Source organism: Benincasa hispida, chromosome 11 (assembly GCF_009727055.1).
Source record: "Benincasa hispida cultivar B227 chromosome 11, ASM972705v1, whole genome shotgun sequence".
NCBI lineage: Eukaryota > Viridiplantae > Streptophyta > Magnoliopsida > Cucurbitales > Cucurbitaceae > Benincasa > Benincasa hispida.
Genome location: NC_052359.1, coordinates 55,868,462 through 55,881,989, shown reverse-complemented (window position 1 = coordinate 55,881,989; position 13,528 = coordinate 55,868,462).

Genomic DNA, 13,528 nt, shown 5'->3' with positions numbered 1-13,528 from the left:
TTCCAGTAAAAGGTCTTTCAGTCATCTTACCATTAAGGCAAGATTCGCACACCGGTAAAGAATTTTCTTCTAACTCACTTAGAAGGCCATTCTTCACCAATCTCTCAATCCTATTGAGATTGATGTGCTTTAATCAAAGATGCCAAAGTTGGGCTTTTCTTTTGGAGAAATTCTTTGGCGTTTAAATTGAGTTACGAAAAATTTAAACATCTTTATATTATGGAGTGAACTTAAGGCTAACAGTCTTAGCACATACAAGTTATTTTCCAGTTTAGTTGTACAAATCTTAACTCTATCTTTATGAATAAACACTTTGTTCACATTATATGCAAGAGTATATTTAAATTGCAACAAACACTTTACAGAAATTAAGTTCCTTTTTTACTTAGGAACTACAAATACATCTTTTAAAGAAAGAACTACAAATACTAGATTCCTCCCACTGCCACAAAACAGACGATATGCTTGGTGGTGAAGTAGTGGGAAGGTTGCGAACCCACCTGTTCGCTATCTGGGTTTCACGGTAATCCTGGCTATGGTAGTCGATGACGACGTTGAGGATTCGTTGTCTAATCAGAAGACAATGGAGGATGTTGATCGGGATGAATGGGTCAAAACAATGGATCTCGAGATAGAGTCAATGTACTTCAACTCAGTATGAGATATTGTAGATCAGCCTAATGGAGTAAGACCTATAGTTTCCAATAGATCTACAAGAGAAAATGGGGTGTCGATAGGAAGGTGCAAAGTAATTTGTATGTGCTAAGGCCGTTAAGCATTAATTCCCCCCATAACACAAAATTGTCTAAAACTGTCGCAATTCAATTAAAACATCGATGTATTTCTCCAAAATAAAATGCCCATCTTTGACATTTTCATTTAGGGCACATCAATATCTTTAAGATTGAGAGATTGGTGAAGAATAGACTTCTAAGTGAATTAGAAGAAAATTATTTACCGGTGTGCGAATCTTGCCTTGAGGGTAAGATGACTAAATGACCTTTTACTGGAAAAGGTTATCAAGCCAAAGAGCCTCTTGAGTTAGTACATTTTTATCTTTGTGGTCCTATGAATGTGCGAGCCCAAGATGGCTATGAGTATTTTATCAGTTTTACTGATGATTGCTCTAGGTATGGGTATGTTTATCTTATGCAACGGAAGTCTGAATTTTTTGAAAAGCTCAAAGAGTTCAAGGCTGAAGTTGAAAATGCATTGGATAGACGGATTAAAACATTTTGATCGGATCGAGGTGGAGAGTTTTTGGACTCGGGATTCCAAGACTATTTGATAGAACATGGAATCGTTTTCCAACTCTCAGTGCCGGGTACACCTCAGCAGAATGGTGTAGTGGAGAGGAGAAATAGAACCTTGTTGGACATGGTTCGTTCGATGATGAGTTACGCTTCCTTACCGGACTCATTTTGGGGTTTCGCAGTGGAGACTGTGGTATACATACTCAACTGTGTACCCTCCAAGAGTGTTGCGAGAATACCTCTGGAGTTGTGGAAATGGCGTGTAATTAATTTACGTCACTTTCGCATTTGGGGTTGCCCTACATATGTGCTTGAGGCTAATCCCAAGAATTTGGAACCACAGTTGAGCTTATGCCTCTTTGTAGGCTACCTCAAAAGTACATGAGGGGTTATTTTTATGATCCATCGGAAAATAGGGTGTTTGTTTCCATGAAAGCTACTTTTCTAGAGTAGGATCATATAAGGGAAAACAGTCCACAAAATAAAGTCGTATTACGTGAGCTTTCCAATGAAACTACTGAAACTTCAACAAGAGTTGTTTAAGAGTCTACTACATCAATAAGATTTGTTGATGGGAGTTCATCTAGTAAGTTGGTTCCACCTCAAGAGTTGAGGGAACCTCAACGCAGTGGGAAGGTTGCAAACCCACCCGTTCGCTATCTAGGTTTCAAGGAAATCCTTGCTATGGTAGCAGATGGCAACATTGAGGATCTGTTGTCTTATCAGAAGGCAATGGAGGATGTAGACCGGGATGAATGGGTCAAGGCCATTTATCTTGTGATAGAGTCGATGTACTTCAACTCAGTATAGGATCTTATAGATCAGCCTGATGAGGTAAGACCTATAGATTGTAAATGGATCTACAAGCACAAACGGGGTGCTGATGGGAAGGTACAGACCTTCGAGGCTTGACTTGTGGCAAACCCAGGTAGAGGGAGTCGACTATGAGGAGACTTTCTCGCCTGTTGCCATGTTAAAGTCGATTTGCATCCTCCTGTCCATTGTAGCTTCTTATAATTATAAGATCTGGCAAATGGACGTCAAGACGGCCTTTCTGAATGGAAATCTTGAGGAGGCCATTTACATGGTGCAGCCCGAAGGATTCATAGTTCAAGGTCAAAAGCAAAAGGTTTGCAAGCTGAATCGGTCCATTTACGGGCTAAAACAGGCGTCTAGATCTTGGAACATATGGTTTGATATTGCGATCAAGTTGTATGGCTTTGACCAGAACGTTAATGAACCTTGTATCTACAAGAAGATCATCAACACTTCAGTAGTCTTCTTAGTGTTGTATGAAGACGATATACTACTCATTGAGGATGATGTAAGTCTACTAACTGCAGTTAAGAACTGGCTAGCAACCCAATTCCAAATGAAAGATTTGGGAGAGGCTCAGTTTGTTCTAGGTATACAGATCTTTCAGGAAGTAAGAACAAAGTACTAGCACTGTCTCAGGTATCATACATTGACAAGATGTTGCTCAAGTACTCGATGCAGGACTCCAAGAGGGGCCTACTGTCATTCAGGCATGCATGTGCGGTGACATAACAAGTGGATCAATGTCCTTGTGTGTGATAACTAAAATGGTCTTGTAGTAAATGGATAAAGGAGGGAAACCTTATCTTGGGTAAACACTACGTGACGCGACATGCTTTGTGATATGGTCACAAATGTTGTTGTGACTTGCCACAGATGGTCTGATCCTAATTTCATTCGTGTTGGGGACATGCGTAGCCGAGGGTGTCCTATAACAAAAAAGAGTTTGTATAAGACTTGACCACGAATATGTTAATGTCTCGTCATATAAACACTGTTCATGTCAGAGACTCACTTCAATAAGGATGACCATAAAATAACATGACCTCAAATCCTGAGTGAGTTAGGAACTCCTGCTATGAGGGCGGTCCTTTGATTTGTATGGTGCGAATGCCAGGTCGCCGATCACAATCCTACCATTTGGGATTCGTTTGATTTGGAGCTGGGGAACTCAGCTACACAATGGAATTTCACTCCTTCCCGAGGAAGAGGTAAGTAGATAGATGGCTCCCTTTAAGGATGATTTTCATGGCGTTGAAACGATTTATGGCGCCACAACCTTCTCTTGGCCTGAAGGGTGTTCAACATAGTTGGGACTATGTTGGTATTGTTCATTAAAGAATCAGTGGTACTTAAGGAAGTGAGATGTAACTACAAGGGCAAACGGTAATTGGCCCAAGCTGTACTTACGAGCATCTGTGAAGGGTCTCATACTCATGATTGGTTATATTTCGATGGATACATAATATATTTTGTGGTAAGAAGAGTTCGGTTGTGGTCTTTAGTAGAATCACTGATAGTTAAGCGGATGGTGGATCTCGTGGCTAAAGAGTTTTAGTCAGCTATTCACGTACTGTTGGAGCTTCGAGCCACATGTCTATTAGGTCACCTGGTAGCTTGGATAAAGTCGAGAACCAGTGTTTGGGTTAATTTGAAATGTTCAAATTGATAAGAGGAAGTTCAATTATATATGATATAATTGGACTGGTTAATTATATATTGATATAATTGGCTAAATGTATGAGATACATTATTTTGGAGGAAATTAGAATATAAATATGATTTATATCAAGTAGAGGAGAAAAATACTATGGTAGATATATGATATCAAACTATAGATATAAATATAATATGATTATATTTATTAATTAATTAATTGATTAATAATTTGATAATTAACCGATTGATCCACGTTCGGACGTGGGAAGTGGGCTGCGAAGTTATGGTAACTGACGGAATTAAAACAAAAAAAAAAATTTTTCATTTAATTCAATCGTGCATTTTGTATTCGCCCGCGTCCAAAAAGAATCAGTGAAAGCGATTGCGAAGCCTATATAATAGAAGCTCATTCATCTAAACGATCGTATTACATCTTTCCTTAAACGATCGTTCAGTTTTTCCTACACATTCGTGTAGCTCTACTATACGATAGCATTTCCGCTATACAATAGCAGAGTTCATCTCCCACTTGCTTATCGTCTACACGTTGTCTTCTCCTCCGTTCTCTACCAAACTCACCAGAGGCCCACTCTTTGGGTTTTTACGCCGAGGAATACCCGGGTTTCTCTGTGGTGATGTCGCCCCTACTGCATTGTTGGTGTACGCTCGGATCGTGTTGTTGCAGCTGACATACTCGTCGGGTGTCGTATATCGATGGTAGAGTTTTTCGCTGCTGAGGGTTCAGACATACGATGACAGTCTTCCATTTGGTATGAACCATTTTTCCTTGTGTTTTATTGTATTCTGAGCATGCCAATAATGAATTTTATAGGCATAACTGTATGTTTGGAATGTATGTCGTTTGTGTTTCGGTCAATGTGAAATCGGAGTGATCTAAGCTCACTCATGGAACTCTCTCGGTATGAGATCCTTCAAAGTTTTATAAGGTAAATCACCTTCTATCATATTGTTTTGGTTCCAACCTTGATTTTCTTAATCTCAGACATTCGGGTGTGCCTGCTACCCATACCTACGGCCTTATCACAGCCAAAATTCCAACTACACTCATAGAAATGTGTGTATATAGTCCCAGCTCGCATCACAAAAGGGTACAGATGCTCCAGTCCATTTAGGCCGGATTTATACAAGCAGACATGTTAAGTTTGATGAAAGGGAATTTTCCGTGCAAATCAATCGTGCACCACGATCGTACATACAACAGGGCCAACGATGGCTAAACAACCATCGTTTAGTATAATCTCCCAGACGACAGACAATGCGATCGTTCAGTTTCCATCATTTAGAACGATTGCCCAGATGCTAGACGATACGATCGCTCAGGCATCCATCCATTCAGAACGATCGCCCACGACAGACAATACGATCGTTATCAGTCTCTATCGTTTAGAACGATCGTCCAGCGAAAGACAACACGATCGTTCAAAACTCATCGTATAGAATATTTGCACAGACAAAAGACAAAGCAGATCGTCCAGTCCTCATCGTGTAGACCGATTGTGCAGGCCAAAGATAAGACGATCGTAGTGAGTCCATCGATCGTGGACATTCCATCATCCAACATGATCGTCCAAGTGACAAACCCTACCCATACCTACTCCCTTCAATGAGTCATTAATCCCGAGTCTTCAACCAATACTCCTTACTCTACCTCAGTCACCGTCTCTCCCTCAAGCAAAGCCAGCCCTATCAACCAGAACCACACCTTACGCCTCTGCAAACCAGACATCCTCACAACAGTATGCATCATTACCAACACCCATCGGAGACCTGCCTCAATTTTTCTCTGAAGAACAAGTCAGTCGAACCCTGCCTCACATATCACATCCTAACACTACCTCAACCTTTGCAAGCTCATCACAGCCTACCATCACCAACCGCCCCCTACTTGCTCCGACTCATCCTATGATCACCGAGCAAAAGCTGGCATTTTTAAACCAAAGGCTTGGATAACGAGCAAAGCCACTGATTGGTCTCAAATAGAGCCCACATAATTACAACAGCACTTGTGACCCATCAATGGAAAAAGGCGATGGATGAAGAATACATGGCACTTATGAGAAATAAAGACATGAACACTAGTTCCTACATCTCCATCTCAGAATGTTATTGGGAACAAATGGATATTTCGTCTCAAGCGGAACATGATGGCACGATACAGAGGTATTAGGCCCGACTGGTAGCAAAGGGCTTTCATCAGCATCATGGAGTCGACTTCTTTTGAAACATTTAGCCCAGTGGTGAAGTGCTCAACGATTCGGTAGTCATCAGTGCTGCTGTGTCACACGGTTGGATGCTGAGGCAACTTGGTTTCAAATAATGCAATTCTTAAATGGAAGACTAACTGAGGACGTGTATATGAACTAACCACAGGGTATACCAACACTCAATATCCAAATCACGTTTTCAAGCTAGACAAAGCAATCTATGGTCTGAAACAAGCACCAACGAGCCTGGAATACTGCCCTCAAGCTTAGTTCCAAGTAGTAGGGATTCTATCAGTCAAGATCCGACACCTCTTTGTTCATCAATTGCAAGGAAGGCTCGATAATAATACTCCTTTGTCTATGTGGAACGATGTCATTGTCACAGGTAACAACATAAAAGTCACAGAACAACTCATACAGAACTGGACATACATTTTGCACTAAAAGACCTCGGCAACTTCGATATTTTCTGGAATTCAAGTACACTATCTTGACTCTGGTTCGCTGATAAATCAGTTAAAATATATCGATGATTTACTACACAAGCTTAATATGTCTGATGTGAAACCAGTGCTCTCACCAATTATCCAAGGAAGAAAACTGTCCAGGTTGGTGGACAGCCCCTCTTTGAACCGTTTATATCCAGAGTACTATAGGAGCCCTTCAGTATTTAACGCACACATGGTCGGACATTCACGTATGCTGTCAACCAACTAATTCGGTTCCTTCAAACCCCAACTAATGTCCATTTGGCAAGCAACAAAAAGGGTACTTCGATATATCAGGGGAACAAAACACTATGGAATCTACTTTCAACCAAGCCTGAACCTACATATATTTTGCCTACTCGATGCTGACTGGGCCTTAATCTTGATGATAGGAAATCAGTGGCAGCCTTACTGTACTTTTGTGGGAAAATAACATCGTTTCCTGGTCCTCGTAGGAAGCAATCAGTGGTAGCAAGGTCGAACACGAATTCGAATATAGAGCACTTATTCATGCACCTCTGAAGTCCTCTGGCTTCAACAACTACTAGGTGAGATGGGATTATAGTCAAACCTAGATTGACTATTATGGTGCGACAAACCTAGGAGCAAGAGTCTTAGCTGCAAATCCGGTGTTTCATTCTCGAACCCAAACATATCAAAATTGATCTTCACTTCATCGAGACCCATGTTCTAAAAAGACACATCAATATTCGCTTATATGCCAATCGACTGACCAACTTGCTGTTTGTCTCACAAAGCCACTCAACAACACAACTTCCATACATTTTGAGCAAACTAGGAGTACTTGAAGTACCCTCTAGTTTGAGGGGGATGTTAGAGAAAAAAATTAGAAATGGAAAAGGTAAAACAAGGGCGCAAGAAGAAGGAGATGACTCACCAATTAGTTAAGAATTTGTTGTACCACACATTATCAAGTAGTGCCACATTATTATTCTTATTCTTTTGTATTATTAAATATTGTAACAAACTAAGGCAAACTTGTTAAAGGTAGGGTTGTAGCATTAATGATTCATTGGAAATACAATATACAAAAGAGCAAGGGAAGTCAAAGACATTGAAAATTTCCAGCCAACCTTCTTCTTCAACTTAAACTATAAACTACAATTTGTCTATATATATATATATATATGGAAATTAAATAATATCTCGTAGCACTTTTTGGCTAATGAAGGGATCTTTATTTAAAATTAGTGGTTTTGTTCTCTTTTATTTTATTAATTAATGTTTGAGAATGTTTTTTTTCCAAAAAATTATATTAATTTTTTTTTTTAAATTTCCATGCACATGAATTGCTGTGAGTTCGTTGACGGTAAACTAATTTTTGAGCAAACAATTTATTTTTAGGTACTTTTCGTGCTTATTAGTTTATTAAATTGGTAATATTTATTTTGAGAGTGTATTTTGATCTCTATTTTTTTATAAAAATATATTATTATTTTGATTAACGTGTATTCTTTATTTTTGTTGTTAATAGATCAACTCATTTCTTAAATTGAGATAAGATGGTAGAAATGACACACATATATTAAAAACAATTAGTTATTTCACATTAAATCGTATAGTCTTTTCCTTTCTGATTGAAAATGAGTATATTTAATATCGTTCTCTCTTTTATTAATATATTAATATAAATATAATCGACTGAAAAATCAATAAAAATATAATTGTTGGTAAAATTATATACGATAGAAATAAATAATAAAAAAAAAAATTGGATCTCTGTTTTGTTGAATTAAAAAAAGAAAATTGATCACTTGAATCCTAAAACTTACAAAGAATTACAATAATTTATACTCTAAAAAGTAGCAGTAACTTTTTATATTAAAAACATTACAATGTTTGGGGGAAATAATTTTCTATCCACTAGAAAAACAAGAAAAATAAAAGCAAAAGTAATAATAGTTATCTATTCTTGATTTTTTATTTTTAATTTTTCAAAATTAAGCTTATAAAATGTTTTTTTTTTATTTTGTTTATATAATTTTTTTAAAGAATAATTTCAAAATTTTAGTCAATATAATAAATAAACAATTTTTAAAGATTTCTTTGTTTTTAGAACTTACCAAAGAATTTCAAATGTTATATATATATATATATATAAAAGATCTAAAACGTTGTAAAAAATTGTGAGAAGAAAAGTCAAAATTTCAAAATCCAAATAACCTTCAAATGAAGCTCTAAAAATTAAAAATTAAAAAGAGCTATTGGATGCCAATGTGATTTAATTAATGAAAGCAATAAAAGCTAACTTGTTCATGTCGATCACTTTTCTCTAGTACATTGCCTTGTTATTACTCACCAACTAAACCATCATATCACAATATGAGAACATGTGATAATGATTCTTTCTCAAATAACAAATATCTACTCTATATATAACTTAGCTTTGGTTAGTATATACTTTTATAAGTAGATATGAAGATAATTCGATAATTTTTCTACTCCCCACATGTGTTGTACTAAAAAAAATTACCGAAATGTTGTTGCAAATCAATTTAACATATTGATATTGTGGGATTGGTTCCTAATTCTTCCGAAGTCTCGTTGTTTTTGTAAGATACACATTGTTCATGGAATAAAATAAGTATTATTTAAATTCTAGGGTTCCAGACCTTAACTACACATGTTGTACGGGCGCCTCCAAAGCAGTATCCAAGTTGTAATAAGAGATTCTAGCACTATGAAACGACTCTCCTTTCTTTCCTTTTGGTGTGAATGCCAAACTTGATTGCCAAATCCAAATGAAATTAATACACTTGCATTTTACTCAAATCCAATAAACAAAGCTCCTTGGTTAACTTATGTGAACTTAAGCATGTATATGTGATATACAAGTGGATCATGCCTAAGTGATAACCTAAATAGGTCTGTAGTATAAGGATTAAGGTGGGATACCTAATCCTGGTGACACTATGGATACAGCCCGCTTTGTGAAGGTTTGCAAGTGTTGTAAAACTACTACATATGGTAAATCCTAACCATTCATGTGGAGACGTGGAGCGGGGGTTTCCTACACAAAGAGTTTGTATAAGACCTGGACCATAAATAACTAACTTTGTAATAAACGCCGTTGATACTAGAGAACTTGAATCTCACCTAAACGACCATAGGTGACACGACCTCATCCTGAGTGTTTTAGGAATTCCTGCCTTTGAGGGCGGTCCTTTGATTAGTATGGGAAAGTGTCAGATTGCCAACTCAACATGCCTACCTTTTTGGTGGACTTATCTGATCTGGGAGTTGGGAACTTAATCCACAAGATGAAATTAACTCCTTTTCCCGAAGCAAAGGATAAGTAAGAGAGATTTCCCTTAAGGCTGATTCCAGGGCTTGAACATAGTGGCCACAACTCTCTTTGAAAGAGAAGACTCGGTCATAGTAGGACTATGACTTATGTTTATTAGAGGGATCAATGGTACTTAGGAGACAGATGTAACTATAGGGAATCATAACGGTTATTGGTCCAGTGTACTTACGCGCGATTTGTGAAGGGTTTTCGCACTGCTGATTGGTTAAGATGGACACATAATATATCTGTATTAAGGAGAGTTCAGTTGTTGGTCTTTAGTGAAGTGCCTGACAGTTAATGGATGAATGGATCTCGTGACTAAAGTTTAGTCAATTATTCACGTACCGTTGAAGCTTTGAGCTATAGGTTCATGAGGTCCCCTTGGTAACTCAATGGATTCAGTTGAGGATTAGTTCTTAGTGTGTTGATTTGAAATGTTCAAATTGACAAGAGGTATTTTGATTATATATGATATAATCCGTATGATGTATAAGATACATCTAGTGGAGGATTGATGTAAATGAGATTTACATTAAGTACCATGGAATAGAAAAGAAACTATGGTTTATATGTTTCATGAGATGAAATATTAAAATTATAGATTATAAATATAGTATGATAAGTTAAATTATCATTTTTGTTTATAATGATATTAATTATGGATAATTAATTCTTTTTCTTTAAATAACCAAAGTAGTGGGTGATTATTGGATCATAGTAACCGTGAGTTTAAAAGGAAATGGTTTTCCTATTTTAACAAGGAAGTTTTACAAAACGATCGAAAAGGTTTTGAGTTTTTCTCTCGCAAAGAAAGGAACTCATGGAGTCTCAAGTAAATATAGATTTACTAAAACGATGGCTGGGCGAGCTAAACGATCGTGTAGTGGCGAGCTAAACGATCGTGTAGTATTTACTAAATGATCGCATAGTTTTTGCTAGACATCGCTAGCCCAAGGTAAACGATTGTGTAGAGTCTGTAGGCGATAGACCGAGCTAAACCATCGCATAACTTTTGCTAGACGATCGCTTAGTTTTATCTAAACGATTGAGCATCGACCTATATGATAGGTCTCCGCCATCTCCCACTTGCCCAGTCGTGTACGAGATCGGTGTTTCCTCCTTCATCTACTCATACCAAGTCCGAACAGAGCCCACCCTCTGGATTCTCACACCGAGAATACCAAGGTCACCGTGTTGGTGGTTAGACTAAACTCAACATCATCGAGGTTTTCTGAGGCCGTTCGTGGTGCTATGGAGGTCGTTCGTGTTGCAGAGGAGTTCATGACCAAGGCGATCGTTGAGGACGAGCACGAGAGTGCTCGTGCGGTGTTTTGTTGTGTTACAGTCGTGTATATCGAGCGCTCGTGGTTGCTGTTGTTTGATCAGAGTCGCACAACGGAGCATGGAGACGCATCCTCATATGTGCGTAGAGTTTGATCTCTGTTCATTTGAGTTTATTCATGCTGTAATTTCTCTGTATGAATTGTATAACCATTTGTATTGAAGTTGACTGTAAATATATGTTCATTCATGATTGTAATTTAAAATAGTCTTGTTCCGCTGCTCATGGAAATCTCATATCCCGATTTCCTTCATATATGAGTATAGCTTAATGAATGAGTTCTCGTAGAAAGTGTGATATCCATTTACACTAGGGTTGGCAATGGGCGCGGTGTGGGGTAGAGGACTCCCCATTCCCGTCCCTACGGGGATATTTTTCCCATCCCTGTCGGGGAAACGGGTCGGGGACCCATCCCCGTTTACACACACACACACACACATATAATATTAAAAAAGTAAAAAATTTAATCGAGGATGGGGACTCGGTTAGAACCGATTTAATCCATCCCCAATCAATAAGGCGGGGACCTGACCCCACGGGGATTTTTGGCAACCCTAATTTACAAGTCTTTGATTTTTTTTTCTTTTAAAATATAAAAAAATTAAACGAATAATTTAAACATATAATTCAACTAATTAAGATACCAATAACATCACTTGAATTGTAAGTTGAATCTTACTTAATATTCAATTTGTAATATGTTTGTAACATTTAACTCGAATATTTTCTTTAAATAATTGCATAAACTAATAGGGGAGAAAATGGGACATAGTAAAGTCATAGATGTGTGCCCATTTTACTGTTTTGCTCCTGTAATTACATCTTACTCCTTTAGTACCACTGATTCCTCTAATGAATAATACAACATAGCCTAACTATGTGTGAATACCTCTCGGCCAGAGAAGGTGTGTGGTACCACATCATTCAAGCCTCAGAATTAGCCTTAAGGAGCTATCTATTCTACTTTACCCCTGCCTCGGGAGAGTGAATTCCATCTTGTATAGCTAAGTTCCCAGCTCCCAAATCAGAAGAATCCTCAATGGTAGGTTTGAATCGACGACCTGGCCACTCGTACCCATACAATCAAAGCACCACCCTCAATGGCAGGAGTTCCAACTCACTCAGGATTGAGGTCACGTTACCTATGGTCATCCTAGTGAATTGAAGTCTCTGTCATGAACGATATTATATAAGGAGACGTTAACACTTCGTGGTCAGGTCTATACAAACTCTTTGTATAGGACGCCCCGTTCGCATGTCCCCTACACGAATGATTAGGATCAGACCATCTGTGACAAGTCACAACACTTGTGACCATTCCACAAAGCGGGCTGCATCCGTAGCGTTACCGGGATAAAGTTTCCCTCCTACATTCTTATACTACAGACATTTTGGTTATCACTTAAGACATGATCCACTTGTATGTCACCACATATATGCTGTTAAGTTACATACTAATAACCAGGGATTTTATGTTTATTGGTTTGTGGTAAAGCAAATAAAACAAACAATGAGCAAAACAAGAAGTGAAGTAAAATATCATATATTATACATCACAAGAGTTCGTATAAACTGTTAACAAAACTACAGGATACGAGACTTTAGGGCATCAACCCACAAATCTCCCACTTATCCTAAAGCAAAGGGGGTGTTCATAAAACTTGTACAAAATAATAAACTAGGGCATAAAAGTCAGTACAAAGAAAATCTCCACTTGCCTAGTCAGCGCGGACGATCCTGTAGACCCATGACTCTCACACTGTAGCCGTGAGAGCCTTCATAAATGGGTCAGCAATATTATGCTCCAAAGCGATGTTCGTGACGATCATGTCTCTCGATGCACTATCTCGCAGAATCAGATGACACTTCCATCTATGTGTTTGTTGTACCTATGACTCCTCGACTCCTTGGAGTTTGCCACTGCCACTATTTATCACAATAAGAGGGTAATGGGCCTAGACATATTTGGAATAGCTCCAGTTCTGTCAATAACTTTTTGAGCCAGATGAACCTCCTTAGCAGCTTCACAAGCCGCTACGTACTCCACCTCCATAGTAGAGTAGTGATGCACCCCTGCATAATGTTTCACCACACTAAAAACTCCTCCGTTAAGAGTAAAGGCTGACCCCCTAACGTGGACTTGTGAGAGTCTTATCAGTCTAAAAGTCAAAATCCGTGTATTCAGTAAGGATCAAATCCTAATCATACCGAGCAGTAGTCCTCATTGTCCGAAGATACTTGAGGATATTCTTCACTGCAGTTCATGACCTGGTTGGGTTAGACTGATACCTACTGATATGCCACAGCGTAGTAGATGTCTAGACGAGTACAGAGCATCACGTACATCAAACTGCAATGACAGATGTATATGAGACATATCTCATCTCCTCAACCTCTTGAGGCGTTAGGACACATTTCCTTAGACAAAGTGACTC